The 16,433-nt window shown below is 49.4% G+C and overlaps 1 pseudogene; it reads left to right on the top strand.

Moving 5' to 3' along the window:
* The first annotated feature begins 11,166 nt into the window (after positions 1-11,166).
* Positions 11,167-12,316, top strand: LOC111149937 (annotated as a pseudogene).
* Positions 12,317-16,433: the final 4,117 nt, after the last annotated feature.

Here is a 16,433-nt window from a genome sequence, read left to right as displayed (position 1 = left end):
CTCCATAAATATTTGTGTAATGAAGGAAAGAATAGGAGGACACCCCCTTTCCAGTTCTGGCATCCAGGAAGGCTTTCCCTTGCTCTGCCTGCCTGAGCTTGCCGTCCAGCCCCGCACCTTGGTGTGCTCTATTACTCCTCCTGTCTGACCAGACCTGGTCAGTGCAGGCGAGTTCATGGAGATCAGACCTGGAGGGGATGTCCTTCCGCAAATAGCTCTTTGGAGGAAATGAGGCAAACTGTGTGAACACCGGAGGAATAATGATTCCACAAACACTGGCAGGCCTCTTAGGGAGATGCTGTGCCTTCTCTGGGGTGCTGAGGCTGGAAGCGGGATGCCCTTTTGATAATTCAGCTGCAGCAGGAACCTGCTAATGAGCGTGTGTTTATTTTGTGCTACGTAAGGCAGATTTGACGAACCGAGCTGGACGGAAGCATTTTGAAGGAATAGCTCTTTCTCTCTGGCTGAGTCTTCCTTTAATTCTCCTTGGGCCCGGGGGCCCTGAAGTCCTTTCTTTGCTGGACCTTAGAAGGCAGAAGGTTTCTGGCAGGGCACCTGGAGCTGGGCTGTCCTGCTGCTCAGGCAACCCTTGGCTTTAGGGACCATTGGGATGATGGCTGCTCCTAACCCTTGTATATGCCAGGCACCTGTAAACAAACACACATGGCAGTTTTACCAGACAATGACCCGGAAGCCAACACCATACCATTTCTAGGCAAGGATCGCCATGTACAGACGAATTTTTAAAATGTTGCCGAAACTTAGAAAAGCATTAAAGGACTTGCCAATGCAGAAGGGAATGAGCCATGGAATGCCTCTGGCATGGCAAGATCCTCCCTATGGCCCGTGGGCTCCCCCAACTGCCTCTGCCCCACACATCCAGCCCTTTCCCCGTCATCACACCCTACTCTGAGTCCCACCCACACCACATGCTTTCTGTTCCCATCCCAGCTCCTTCTTGGCCCAGGGTCCTTGCAAACACTGTCCCTTCCTCTTCCTTGCTTCCTCCTTTCTCCTTCTTTGGGGCTCCTCTCCCTTATTGCACTTTGTCTTTGGGGACCCTAAGGCCTCTTGCAGAGAACATGAGCTCCCCAGTGACATGAAAGATGGTCTGGATTTCTGGGAGGAAGAACAGGAGAGGCCTGTGGTGTGTGTCCAGGTATCTCTGGGTACCAGACATTCTGCTAGTTTCTGTCATAATCTGGCATTCACAGGAGGCAGGGCTGTGGGCCTCGAGGGAGCAGAGGCCACTACCAGCTGCCACTGCCATTTCATTACTCATCTGCTAATTGTGGCAAATGGGGATTTTACAACTCCCCTGGCCCTCATTGGGAGCTGTGGCAGTGCTTTGATGGGGGCGGCAGTGGGGGGAGGGGTGGAAGGAAGGCCAGCCTGGGAATCCCTTCAAGAGGCCCATGTGTCTGCCTGGCTGGCTCATTTGGGTCCTGCAGGCCTAGTCTGGGTCCTATAACCATTTGGTGATAAGGCAGGGAGGGTGAGGATCCACAGATTCCAGGCCAAATCCTGCTTCTCCCAAGTCCTAGTGAAATCTGCAGCTTGGATCATTTACAACCGGTGGTCATTGGTTCCCATTGGGCTCAGAAGAGTGTCTGGGTCACATGTGGCTGCTGGGCTCAGCTTCGGAGAGGAGAGTGGGGAGACCAAGGACAGAGAAGAGACTTCCTCTTGGAGACCATGGGCCCGAGTGGCCATGGGGAGCCAGAGCCGCAGGGTATAGGGCTGGGAACAGCACAGACTTGGGAGCCTGACAAGCAGGAGCTCGCTGGCTTCAAGTGTGACAGGTCTCTTAGCCTCCGAGTCTCAGTTTCTTCACCTGCAACATGGGAGAAGAATCCTCGTCTCTCCAGGTAGTGGGGAAGATGAAGTTAGATAGTGTGCCTAAGTGCTTAACAATAAAGGATAGCTTCTGAGAGCCAGTTTTCAGGGAGGGAGAAGATTCTTATGCCCTGCCCAGCTCACGGTTCCATTCTTGGCTTATCTTCCATGTTAGTGGGGCTGCTGGAGGAGCCCCCCCATCCTATCTGCAGCTCAGCACTAATACCATTAATCAGAGCTGCCATCAGGGAGCACTCTTTGAAGGCCAGAGCTTAAATAACATACTTCTGATCTTGACAAACACCCTGCAAGTAGGTCCTCTGAGATCCACTTTCCAGGCAAGGATGCAGGAATCAGGGAGGATCGATAACTTGCCCAGGGTCACCCAGGGAGATGCAAGCCCAGGACTGTCCCTCTGCCTGGCTTAGAACCAGAGGGTCAGCTGGATCCTTCCTTTCTCTTTGGCTACAATCTTTTGGTTCTTTTTCTGAAGAGCTCTAGCCAACTTTATCTGTCCACCCCGTGCTCTGATAGGTGGAATGCAGCGGGAGTTAACCCAGGGTTTTGGAGTTTAGACAGATGGGGCTTTGGAACCAGTCCAGCTCTTACTAGCTTCATGGCTCAGACAAGTCATTTGCCCTCTTTGGATCACACCTCCCTGTTTGCAAAGTAAAGATAAGGCCTGCTTCACAGAGAGGTCACAAAGGAGTGGAAGTGTTCAAAGATGTGCTAGGGCCCAGAGAGATGCCAGATTCCCTGTCCCCTTCCTCAGGGGCAGCTGTGCAGCATGGAATTCTCCACAGAGCCACTGTCTGCAGACCATCCAGAGGGTGATGGGAAGACTGGACGGAAAGCCAAAGTGGGCCAAAGGCCTGCCCTTCCTTAGCCATCTCCAAGCCAGGGGATCCAACACTCTATCCTTTTTAATAAGGAGAGGAGTGGTCCAGAGAGCACCTGTTTCTATGGTTACAGGACTGTGGCCTCCAGAGGCTTCTGACTGGGTGATGAAGGGCTGAGGCAAGGCTACCTCCCACCTTCATAAGGCCCATGGAGTTGGCTAAGGGGCCCACAGAGATTCCTCCTCCTTCTTCCCTTTCTCACCAGTTGGGGGCATCCGAGCCCCCATCCCTGACCTCAGCAGGAGCCTCTGGAGCCCTTCTCTGTGGTGAGCATCCAGGCTTCAGACAGTCACTCTGCCCTCCACTGACACCACATGGCCTGCATCTGAGGTGTCCCATCTTCCCTGTGATGCAGTCTTTCCACATTGGAGAAAAATCATGAACTTTGAAGTGGGGATTGCTGGGTCATCCTGCGGGAGAGGAGAAAATGTACTAGCACCTCTGTTGTTTCTTGTCTGTGCCGAAAAGCTTCCCCTGTGGTCTCCCATGTCAGTGAGATCAAGACCATGTGCCTGAACTGGCACTCATTCTCATTCTCCACATACCCTGACTGGCCTCTGGGGTTGTAGTGATCGTTATCATTATTATAGGGAATCATGATGACTGTTGATTAACACGATCAATCATCCACCTTTGAGGACTCACAAACCGAGAAGCAATATCCTAAGAACTTTACTTGCGTTACCTCACTGACTGCTAATGACCACCATGGGAAGTACGGGTGAGGTCCCCATTCTCCAGTGAGTTGACTGAGGCCAAGGGAGGGTAAGCCCAGAGGCTGTTGGACTCCAAAGCTCAAGCCAGGGTCATTCTGTGAGACCGTCACCCATACATCCAAGGCCCCAATGCTCTCTTCCTTCTCTTGACTGGTCAGTCTCTGGCGTGCCTTTCGCCATCTTCCCTCAAGCTTGCTCATGCTCTTCCTCTCCCAGGAAGACCTTGGAAGCAGCATGGATTAACGGACAGGGCTCAGGCTCCAGAGCCAGGCTCAGCTGGGGTTGGAATTCTGGCTGTACCACTTCCCAGCTGCTGAACTATTTAAGCTCCCTGATCCTCAGTTTCCTCACCTGGAAAATGGGAGCATGGCATGGCATTGGTTGATTGTTGATTTGATGAGTCAAGATATGCATAGCATCTGGTTCATAACACTATCTCACCTGTCCACGTTCTGCCTAAAACCAGAGGCTTAGTTCTGGCAGCCCCTACATTGATAATTTCTCTGACTAATGCAGTCTGTTGACACTTCTTCCAAGTCACTCTGTGCCACCACTACGTCCCTTCCTCATTCTATCTCTTGAAGACAGAGGCCGATATTGACCTAGTCCTATCCCCTGTATAGTACAAGAGCTTGATACAGATTTGTGGAGTAATTGCTTTTCAGGGTTCTTCACCATCTGCACCTTGTCTCTCTCTCCAGCACTCTCACTCTGTACCCCCAGTGTCTTCACCCTGTGCTCTCCCATCACATGCCTGTGCCCATCATGCCCAACTGCCTGTGCTTCCTCAGACATCAGTGTCAGTGTTCTCTCCTACCTCCTAGTCCCTCTGTCTGTATTATCCTTCGCTATTTTTTTCCTGGGTAACTTCTGCTCCTACTTTGAGATTTGGCTCAGACATTCTCTCCTCCTCTAGGAAGTCTTCCCTGATATTCCAGGCTGGTTAGATACCCTTCATCTGTGTTCCCCCAGCCCCTCTGCTAACCTCTCCTAGCACTTGTCCCAATGTATTTGCTATATTTGCCAAGTTGTCTATCTCGACAGCTAGATTATGATCCCCTCGGGGCAGGGACTATGTCATGGCCATCTTTGGGGTCCTGGCATTTGACACAGTGTTCACCATAAAGCCAGTGGTTGTTGAGTGGATAGAGGGATGAATGGACGCATGAGTGCCTTCTCAACACTAACTATTTGAAGTATCTGCTGACTGGGTTATGCACTGTCTATGCCCACGATGTGACTTGGCCACTTTTGCCTTTGCATCCCGGAGACTGCGCCAGGCTGTTGGGGATAGGACCCAGAACTACGGAATTGTGTCGAAATCTGCATGTGCATTTCATGCTTCCAATTCAAACCTTGTTCATTAGCACAGCAATTAACAGCAGTGCCTAATGACAGATGGTCCGGCTGCGTGCCTGAACCCCTGGCTCCTTGGTGGGCTTGGAGTGGGGCAGAGACGTCTGGCAAGTTTGATGTTTTCATTGATCTAGCAAGTCTGAGCTCCCAGGGCTGCGGGCTGTGGAGACAGTGAGCTGACGTCAGCAGTGCATTGGTGGGGGCTGGGCCTAAAAGGGCCAGGCCTTAGAGCTAGCACTTGGAAAGTTAAATTAGGGAGGGTGTCCTGCTTCCATTCTAATCCTAGGATTTTTTTTTTTTAAATCTGACTTTCATATTGGGAAGCCCTAGCACAACACTCCCAAATTTTCTTAAGCCAGAGAAGCTCTAGGGAATTCTCCAGGAGATGGTGTCTCTTTCCTATTAATTCCTTAGAAGCTTCTGGGCTTTCTACAATTCTATATAGAATTGTAATGATCACGCTTCTTGGCTTAAGCTAACAGACACTTGGAGTTTAGTATTTAGAGTCATGTGAGATCTATGTTTGTATAAACACAATTATACTTAAGCCACTTTGGGGAGAGAATTTTTTTCTTCCTGTTAATCCGTGGTTTGAATTAGCTCAGGGATTATTACCTTGTGAATGATATTCATTTCTCCATGAAAGAAATATCAAATTGGCATTCAAACGGCCATCTTGGTCATAAATTCAAGCCAGATTGTAATGTCCTAACCCAGAGCAGATCTCACAGACCTGGAATCCATCCCAGAGTTATCCTGCTATCCCAAGATAGAGCTAGAAAGATCTTCTTGTCCAACCTGCACACACAGGGAAACAAGGACCCAGAGAGGTACATTGACTTGCTTAGGAACACACAGCAGGTTAATGGCCCAGCTGGATCCTCTTCTCTACACCAGGTTTCAGAGCTTCAGAAATGCTCAAGTTTCGTCCTGTGCCAACCCCAAACCACTCTAGCAGAAATTCTTCAACAGGTGTGGGATAGACCTCCTTCATGGCCTGTGCACAAACTCTGAGTGAAAGAGAAGAGAGGGCGTGCCCTGAGGAAGGCTGTGGTCTGTTGTTAGTCATGCAGAAACCACACATCTTGCTTTGAGAGATGTTGACAAGGAGCCCTGCTGGGGAAGAAGGTTAGCTAAGGTTTAGAAGTGCCCTGGTGTGAAGCCTTTGGGATGTGGCCCTTCTCTTGGGTGGGGTATGGGGGCAGAACTGGGGGAAAAGCCTGGTTCCCCTAAGTGCCAGCAGGAGAAATACACATGGTGTAATTACTTGTCCTCAACCTGCAACTTCTTACCCAGTGGACAGGCTTCCTTGAGAGAACCTTCCTGTGCTCTGTTCATTATAGGAGGTCTCACCTTCATCCAGCGCTGATCTGTAGTCCTCGGTATTTTTCTGATGACCTGCTGGGGTCACCTTGAGGAGGAATCTTGGTCCTCTTGAGTCTCCAGGTTTATGTGCCACTTGTCACCAGGAGAGAGAAGAAGAGATTCCTGGGACAAATGCCTTAGAGCTAAGGTCCAGGTGTTCTTGGTGACCCATGGACAGGTCCCGCCTCTCCTGATATTGTTCCCCACCTCCCTGTCAGGGGATGCCAAGGCTTAGGTGGGCGTTGTAAAAGTTGGCCTGTAAGAAGGGTTCATTCTCTCTCAGAGTCATGTTGAGTGTGTCCACAGCCCTATTCCCTGTTGCCACTGGGGTAGACCTGACCTCTCTGTCTTTTTATTTTTTATTTTTTTAAGATTTTTCGTTTTTAAGTAATTGCTATACCCAACATGGGGCTCGAACTCAAAACCCCAAGATCAAGTCATACGCTCTATGAACTGAACCAGCCCGACACCCCTGTCTTAGCCTTTTTATTTTTAATTTCATTTCTTTTGTTCTTTGTCCTTGTAAAAATTTGTCCTGGGGCCCTATGGTGGAAGGAGGGCTCAGGCACACATTCCTCTCTTGGGCCACAAAGACATGATCAAAATTTATCCAGTCTCAGAGACATTTTCTTTTTTTCTTCTTGGGAGACAGTTTTTTAACAAAATATAAAGGTAGCAAGAGGAACTTTCGATGGGAAAAGTATGTCTCCTATAACCCTTCATCTTATCACCACAATTTGCCCTTCCAGTCTTCACGTGGGTTTATGTATTTCACATAATTCTAACTTTAATAGAAACATAACTTTTATTGTCTTTTTAAAATTTAGAAAATTCATTTACATGCAGTATTAGGACCCAGAATAAGCTTGCGTTACTTTGATCAACAGAGAAACCCCAGAACCAGTGGCTTAAACAAAACAGAAGTTTATTTCTCTTTGAGGTGAGAGCCTGCTTTTACAATGACCTCTGCTAGTAGGAGTATATTACCGAGCTACTTTGTTCCAGCGGGTCCCCTGTGGCCAGCATTTCTGTAGAAGTCCCGGGTCCCTGACGTCCCTGCCCCCTTAACCACTGCTGGGGAGGGAGAGTTAATTAGTGCTCGTGCAACAGCATCTCTGTCTGTCTCTCTTGCTGCGGACAACCATGCTGCCTTGCCTTTAATTTTCTCAGATGGCCTGTATCAGGCACCAGGCGAAGATCCTCCGGTCTCCAGTGGACATATACTCTCCAGCACATTTAAACTCCTTCCTCTGAGCTGGAGGGGGTAACCCCCCAAGGTAGCTCCCTACACCTCCCCCTAGCAGCTCTCTCCAAATCCAGGACCCTCTTGAATTTATCAGACACTGACCATGAACTTCTGCAGCTTGGCCCTCACTGTACTATGCAAAATATACACTGCCTTTTTGTCTGTCTTAGGGTCTTGGCTGAAATGTACGTTTAGTCCTGATTCACAGGCTGGGCTAGTCCCTTCCGAGTGGTGGAGCCTGTCTCCCACCAGAACTCCTAGAGCGGGGAATCCGTCAGGCTCCCCGAGTCTCCTCTGAGGGTTGTGGATGCCAAGTTGCCAGGTCACAAGGAGAGAACCCCCTCCTCTTCCCTAGTCTTGAGGATTAAGCTACTGTTTTTCCTCCTACAAATGGCTGGGGCATGGTAGGAGGATTCTCCAGGAGCTTTGTGAAAACGAACCATGCTCATTGGCTTCTCTGTGTTTTGGTGGCTGTCATGAAGGATTAATAACTTCTGCATCAAGGAAACTTAGTGCCTGGCCCCAACCCCAGCCACACTTTTCTAATCTTGGAGAGGACCAGGGAGCAGCAAAGGGGATGAAAAAACAATGGTAGAAGGAGAAAACAAGAAGGAGATGGATTCGAGGAAGACCTTCGGCATGAGCCACTATCAGTCTGCCATGGTGGGCTCTGGGCATTTCCCCCTCCCATGCAATTTGTAACAATAATGAGTGTTTCGCAATGTAGAGGCACTGCTGAATGGGCAGCACACAGGGTCACATCTTTTATTCTGTCCTTTGCTCAGCCTGCCGAGGACTGTATTTCTCACGCGCACGGTCTGCCTTCCTGAGGCCTGAAGCCCCGCCGCCCCAGCCCCAAACCGGAGACAAATCTGGCAGGTGCACAGAGGCCCTCCAGGAGCATTTACTATCGCCCTGCGGAACAGAGCCTGTTTCCTTTAACCGCGAGTCTGCCAAGTAAAAAGGCTAGGAAAACAGTGGTTCCCATGTCTTTGGATTTTACAGACCAATAAAATCTTTTAAGAATGGGAAGAAACTTTTTCTGCTAAGTAAGGACATTGAAGAAAAAAGAAACTCAAAAAATGAACACTTCCATCATTTCATAAAAGAAAGGACATCTTAGCACACACACATACACGTGCATGTGCGTACGTGTACGCGCACACACACTCACACACCACGTAATCTCAGTGTAAACAGCAGACCTTTATGCTAAATGGATTCAGATTTTTGTATGAAAAGTCCCAACACTGTCCTTACTTTTCTCATCTTGTTGGCAACACGTTAAGACTTCACAGTAGCCTGTTGTTTGGATTGAGGCTTGGAAAGCGCGAACTGACGTTACTGAGTTAGTCACAAGGTTAAGTGCACTGAGGTCTCCAGACAGTGCATCTCACTGCATTTGCTGATGTCAATGTTTAACACGTGGTGTGGATCCCCGAGGTCTCGCTCGGCACTAGGTTTATGTGGGGATACACATGGCTCCCTGACCTCAAGGGAGTGTGCACTTAAGTGAGGGATATGCGAGGGGTATGGAAATGTCACCTCCTCAGGCAAGTCCTCCTAGACCACCCCATCCAGAGTGGCAGCTGAGACCCTCACCAGCTCCAGTAATTTGCTAACATGTCACCTTTTTTTTTTTTAAAGATTTTATTTATTTATTTTAGAGAGAGAGAGAATGAGCGAAGGAAAACATGAGAGGGGAGAGGTCAGAAGGAGAAGCAGACTCCCTGCCGAGCGGGGAGACCGATGTGGGTCTCAGTCCCAGGACTCCAGGATCATGACCTGAGCCAAAGGCAATTGCTTAACCAACTGAGACACCCAGGTGCCCTGACCTTTTTTCTTTTCCTTCAGAGCTCTTGCCTTCATGGAAATTCTGTTGTTTATGTCTTTGTATCTTCCTTTATGGCCCATCTCTGATCTCTGAATGTACGCCCCACACCCACACCTGCCTCCTTGCCAAGGTGGCTGAATGCTAATGCTGGGCTCTGGTCCTCCTGCCTGCGACCTCTGACCATTTCCAGCAGTGACTGGTGAGGGTGGTCCTCTTGCTGCCACCAGCGAGCTTTGCTGGGCTCAGGACTTCCTCGGGAGGAAGGGCAGTGGGGAGGGAGCCTCTTGAGTTGTGTGGGGACTGCCTCGGGATAGGGCTGGATGCCCTGTGGTTGTCTCTCTGGGGATTGTTGTGGTTACAAGGAAAGTGACTATAAGCTCCTTCCACCCTGTGTGGCTGCAGGAAGGCAGGCTAAGCTGAACCTCAGAGCCCCGCCCGGGGCATCAGGACCCAGGCAGTGTGCATTACGTTTGTGGGAGAAGCTAGTTCGGTGGTAATAATGTGAGTTAATATTTGCTTAGAATTTGCCATGTGCTCTGTGCTTGCGCCAGAAATGCTCCTAACAATCATAGAAAATAGATGCGATCATTATCTCCTCTTCATGCGTGAGAACACCGTGGCTCAGAGGGGCAAGATAGCTCCCCCGAGGTCGGGCTGCTGATGTACGACATCGCAGGGACTGGAATCCCAGCCTGCCTCCCTCCCACCAAGTGCACACACACACAGCTGGGCTCTCCTCTGACTAACGTGTGCCCAGCTTTGGTGACAAGCCCCAGAGCTGCTCTTGCTCTAGAGGTTGGAATAACAATAGTAATACTAGAAATAAAAGACAGGGAAGACCTGCTGAGTGTGAGGCACTACGCGGGTGCATTGTGAACATTTACTCTTTGAAGCCTCCCATGAGCCCCGAGAGGTAGTGTTCTTATCCCTGTCGTGTGGATGAGAGACAGGCTCAGACAGTCTGAATGAATCTCCCAAATCACACATCCACGAGGTGGTCGATTCGGAATTTGAACCCAGGTTGGTCTGACTTCAGTGCTCCCTCAAAAGCATCATCCTGCGGGAAAGAATTCATTCAAGCAATATTTACGGAGTACCTGCTACATGCCAGGCATTGGTCCAGAGGGTAGGGATTAGGCACTAAACAGGAGAGACAAAAATCCATGCCTTCACGGGGCTCACATTCTGCTGAAGAAAATAGACAATAAATGCAGAGAGCGGTAGCTATGTACAATTTCGGCTAATTATAAGTTATTTTAAAAATTAAACAGGGTAGTGAGGCAGGGGTCAGGGAGCTCGGGGGGTCGGGGAGACTGTCTTAACCACAGGCCCCCTCTGGCTGCTCCCTGAGTGGAGACTGCAGGGGGCAGGCAGTTCCGGGATCGAGGGTGGGTGATTGCTAGAATCCAGGTAAGGGACCGGCGTGGCTTGGATCAGGGCAGTGGTGGTGGGTCAGTGGGAGGTGGGTAGATTCAGGATTTATTCTGAAGTGACTCAGTGAAACTTGTTGATAGATTGGAGGTAGATTGGGAAAGAAAGTGGGGGTCAAGGGTGACTCCCAGACTTTGGCCTGAATGACCGCAGGGGTGGAATTGCCGGTTGCTGAGATGGGGCAGGCCAGAAGGTCAGGAATTCAATTTTATGATTTGTGTTGGAGGTGTTTATTCCCCATCCCAAAGGGAGATGTTGAAAAACCATTGTGATTTATGAGTCTGGAATTCAGAGGGTGTTCTGCAGTAAATACATACCATATTTCATCAGATAGAAGATGCCACCGATTGGGAGACCGCTGTTATTTTATGTACTACTATGAAAACACACTGCTTAAACTAGGGCACATCCCAACTTCAAAGATATTAAAATGTGTCTTGGAATCAACAGGATATAGTGAGTGTGGGAGTTTCCATTGTAGAGATGGTACTAAAGGTGATGGAAGGTAATGAAATCACTGGGGGAGTGATGGAACCCAGAGAGACGAGAAAGGGAAGTAAAAAGACTCCGCCCACTGGGCAGCCATGTTTCAAACAGGTGTATGCGCATCCCGTCCAGCCAAATGCAAAGTCAGGCAGGTAAACCTCTTCTTCATAGGCAGATGCCACTGAGAGCATCCCGGGGAGAGGCTTCAGTCTGAGGGTGTGAAGCTCAGAGTCAAGGCCCCGGATACAACACACGACATAACCCAGCACCTGCTACTCAGTGCCATCCAGGAAGGCTCACCTGGGGTCAGGCTTGGCCTCAGTTTCCTCATCAGCAATACATGCCTCTGATGTCTGCTCTACCCTCCTCAAACCCAGAAAACAAGACAGTCTCTTCTTTTTCTGGACCTCCGTTCCTGCACCTACAAACGAAGATTGGACACAGGAACCCCTGAGCCCTGTTCCCGCTCCAGCATTGTGAAATCAACACTAGCTGCAGCACTTTGAGCGTCTGAGAGGCGATTTATATAAGTGTTAATCATCATAAACAATGATTTAGTCATCTTGAGGAAGGTCAGAGGGCCCAGAACCCAAAAACGTGTCTGGACCCTGTTTGTCAGCGGTCTCCCTCTGGGTATCACATTTCGGGAGCTCTAGCTGCTTTTCAGACCATTGAAGGGCCACGGGGGTTCTCTTAGAAAGCTGACATCTAAGCAGTCCGTAGGTTTTGTCAGTTTTGACAGTTGCTCCGAAGCAGAAGTTGCAAAGAATGCTTTGAATGGCATCCACTATGATCCTGAAATTCCTCAAGCACTACGGCCAGAGTTGGCTAAGGCAAACACGAAGATGGCCGAGAACATGTTAGTGGAGCTCCGAGCCCCGGTAGTCCTCTGCCTGGCACTGTACCTCGCTCAGTTCATTGCCAGGGGCCATCTGAGTCTACAGTACCTGCACTTCACCCCAGGAGCCCTGATGTGTGGGCCCCGTACCCTCTGTAGCCAACAGAGTTAGCCCTCGCTCTCCCTGGCCCCACTTTCACCCATCCTGCCTCACCGCATGCCCGGATGCACTGGCTCCCTTCCTTTGAGGCGACTTCTCTGGCCTGGAAGATCCGCCAGGTCTGCTGCATGCGCTTTCCAGGTGTGTGATGCCGGCTCTGCAACCTGTCTTGTGGGTATTAATGCGGTCTTCAGGGGCGGCTGTTGTTCTCAAGCTGTTCTACAAAAGTGGAGCATGCTGGTTCTGAAAAACCTTGCCCAGGTTGGATCCCTTCAAGACTTGGACACAGCCTCTATCAGGCATCTGTTTTTCTAAAAGAAATAAAATATAAAAATATTTTACTCTTCTACAGTATATATATGTGTGTGTGTGTATATATATATATATGATGTAATATTTATACTATATGTACATATAGTATATATATAAAGATCATTCAGAGGACGTGTATTATTAGTCCCATTTCATAAACAAGGTAGCAGAGGTGAAGCACTCAGGCCATTCCTGGTGGTAGAGCCAGGCTGCAAAGCAGGGTAGTTAAAGGGCTCCAGGGGCACCTGGGTGGCTCAGTCAGTTAAGCATCTGCTTTCAGCTCAGGTCATGATCCCAAGGTCATGAGATCAAGCCCTGCATAGGGGTCCCCCCTCAGGAGAAGGGAGTGAGTCTGTTTCTCTCTCTCAAATAAATTAATAGCATCTTAAAAAAAAAAATAAAGCCTAGGGCTCTAGATTCCACCAAGCCCCCTGTCTCTGATGTGTGGCACTGACACATAATTCTCAAACTAAACTTCGTCGCGCCCCGGTCAGAGCCCATAGGCAGCCCCTTCCCGTAATATGACAAATGAACTTCAGGGTATTGGCACACAGAAATGGGGAAGGTAATTTGTTTCAGGGCCTGCCATGCGCTTATGGGAAATGGAGTGTCTCCTGGAAAGGTCAAGAGAGAGAGAGAGAGACAGCTGGCACTGGGTGTGGAGGTAACTCATACCGAATCCTGTGGGCTCAGAGTCCAGTGCTCTCTTAGACCACGTTTTTGCATGTCGAGGGCTGGTGTCCACAGAGAGTGGTGCTGAATGGTGTTCCCTTGATCAGAGAGGGGTTGGCAAAGGTTGCTTGGTGTTCTCTGTTGCCATGAGAAGATTCCTTGAGCAGGAGGTGGGAGGGAAAAAGTAGATTGGGGTGAGTTTGAGTGAGGGGACAGACAGAGCTGGCTGTTGGCCTAGGCCTAGTCACAGAGCTGACCAGAGTCAGTTGCTGTCAGCCCTTCAGTGAGGGTTGTAGTGTAAATCTTGGCACTGGGGGACAGTCCTGGGCATTGTAGGATGTTCTGCAGCACCCCTCAACTCTACCCACTAGGCGCTGGTAGCACCCCACCTCCGCCCCAGATGGGACAACCAAAAATATCTTCAGACATTGCCGAATGTTCCCTGAGGAGCAAAACTGCACCAGCCCCTTCCCCAGCATTAAGAACCATTGATGTGAACAATTTCCTCACCCTCCTAAAAAGATCATCAGCTACCTGCTTGCTTGCCTGTCCTGGGGACTTCCTGAGAATTCTGCATGTGGCGTGTGACCACAGGGCTGGGTGAAAGCTGGGTTCCAGTGTAACCAGGTTCTCCCTGTCCTTTTAACAATTGTCCCCCGGAGCCACCTCACAGTGAAACCTTCTCTGGGACTGGTGCTTTCTCTCACGCCTCTCCATCCCTGCCAGGTACCTTCTGCTTATCGTCCGGCACACCAAATGTGTTCCCACCTCAGGACATTTGCACTTGTTGACCTCCCCAGCCATGCATCTCCTTCTCATCATTCATCTCTACTCATGTTGCACCATCTTGTGGACCCTCGTTGATGGTCATTCCTGTTACAACTTACTGTAGCTCTCTGCCTGAGCATTTTCCACCCTCTGGTATCATCTTGTTTATTAATTTGCTTATTTGTTTCTTGCATTCCTCCCCCACTAGACTGTAAGCTTCCCAAGGACAGAGACCTGGGCTAGTCTGTTCCTTGCTGTATCCGCAGTGCCAGCTGCGGTGCATGGCTCATTGTGGGTTGAACGGTTTGGGAAAGCACTTACTGAACATCTCCTCTGTGCCAGGCACTGTGCTAGGGGCTGAGGGTGTCAAGGTGAAGAACACAGTGCCCGCCTCCTGGGAACTAGGTGCCTCGTGGAGGGAGAGCAATGAAGTGAGGATAGGGAGGTCTGGGGGCATGGAAAGGGAACAACAGATAAACCTGCTTGGCAGGTGAGAAAAGATCTCTGGGGAGGTAGTTAGAGGGAAAGGGGGAATGCACAGCACCCACACAGTCACGGGGGTACAGAGGGTCATGGGAGACGCCCAGGGGACAGGGAAGGAACATAGCACAAAGCTCTGTGCTGGAAGAGTAACCATCTGATGCCTGATATGAGGGTGGGGGAAGGTGAGGGTGTGGAGTACTTGAGGCCAACTGTGAGAGGCCCCGACTCCCATATGAGGATACTGTGACCCTACCCATAGCAAAAAGGAGCCACCAAGGCAGCATAAGCTAACGCTTAAGAACGTAGGCTTTGAAGTTCATTTCAGACCTTGGTTCAAATCCTTACTCTGACACGACCGAACTCTGTGACTGTCCCAGAAATGTCACATCTTTTAACCTCTATTTTCTCATTTTTGAAGTGGGACTCACATTCATCTTGTTGAGTTGTTGTGAAAGTAAAATGAGTGCTTAGTGCAGTGCCTGGCGCACAGTAAGGACTCGGGAGCTCCTTGCTATTCCTCCTGGTGTGGTTAACAAGGACATATTGGAGGTTTTCCAAATGGGCAAGGGACATGATAGATTAGCATCTTAGCAAGATGGCTCAGGCAGCGGTGGGAACAGCAGGTGAGATGGGAACCAGGGAGAACTGGTAGGAGGTTGCTGGAAGGAAAAGGGAGGTGAGGGGAGGTTGTGTGCATCCTAGGTCCTGGAGCATCTACTATAGCAAACTATAGTGGCGGGAGATATGGCCATACTTCACCCCTCAAAGAAAGGGCACAGGGCATAGAGGAGGAGCCCCCACTCCTGACAGGTAATAGACACCTAGGTGAGGACCAGGTGGGGACTACAACTCAGCCTAAGCTGAGCAGCTGAGAGCCTCTGGCCCCCTGGAAGATGCAGCTAGATCTGCATTTCAGATGGCTTGCACCCCCGGAGAAGGGGTGGCTTGTCATTTGCATGGGTGATATACTTTTAATTAAAATGGTAATCATTTGAGCATTCCTTAAAGTTTTACTTTGGGAATTTGCCGTCTTGCAAGCTCTGCCCTAATTAACATTCTCTTTATCTCTTATTAATAAATTATATCTCAGCAGTTTCATCCACCTCCTTTGATCATCAAGGCTCATCATTTCTGAGCCAAACTCCATTCCATATTGACATTTAGGGTACAATGGGCCCAAACCAGGGGTTTGAGAATTAGGGTTCTCAACTCCCAACAACATGGAGATCCATCTTCTTGCTGCTCAGCTGGGCCCCAGGCAAGCACACAACATATGTGCCCCTGAGGTCAAGAGTATTAACCCCTTGATACTTACTTTGAGGAATGACCAGAGGCAGTGGTCACAGATATATTAGGACCCAGGACCATAACTAGGAAAACAGAAGCAGAAAAGCTGGCAGGGTAGCTCACAGGCTCCAACCCCAGGGCAAGAAATGTTAAGTAGCCTGATTCAGGTCACAAATGCCAGTAGTTGAAGATTAGGCAATCAGTAGAGACTAACATTTTCTGGGCTTCTATTATGTGCCAAGTCCTACGTTAGGGGCTCTATGTGCATGGTGCCTGGTACTATATCAAGCCATCTAATGAGGTATAGACAGTTTTGTCTCCAGTCTCCAAAAGAGAAAGCCAAGTCTTGGTGAAATTAACCAACTTCCCTAATGTGACCCAGATGCCAAGAGGTCCACTGGTATTAAAATCAAGGTCTGTTCAGTGTCAACGACCTCTTTCTGTTCACTGCACCATGCTGGCTGCTTTAGAGCTAGGATCTCCTAGATCCAACTCCTCTGACCTGTCTTTCAAGGCCCCCTCTGGAGGGTGTGTTAGACCCTTACTACTCTAGCTGTGGTCCAGGGATCAGAGGTACCATTAGCTCACTTGGGTTCATGTTACAACTATAAAATCTCTGTCCCCAGCCCATACATGGAAAGGATCTGCATTTTGACAAGATCCTCCAGTTGTCGTAACACTCACTAAAGTTTGGGAAACAAATTAGAGATTTGATATTTGTTCAGTACCTACTACTAACCCTTG

This window comes from Enhydra lutris, unplaced genomic scaffold (genome assembly GCF_002288905.1).
Source record: "Enhydra lutris kenyoni isolate GAN:26980312 unplaced genomic scaffold, ASM228890v2 scaffoldscaffold22, whole genome shotgun sequence".
Classification (NCBI taxonomy): domain Eukaryota; kingdom Metazoa; phylum Chordata; class Mammalia; order Carnivora; family Mustelidae; genus Enhydra; species Enhydra lutris.
The sequence above is the reverse complement of the archived record's forward strand: the minus strand, read 5'-3'. Positions and strand labels throughout refer to the sequence as shown.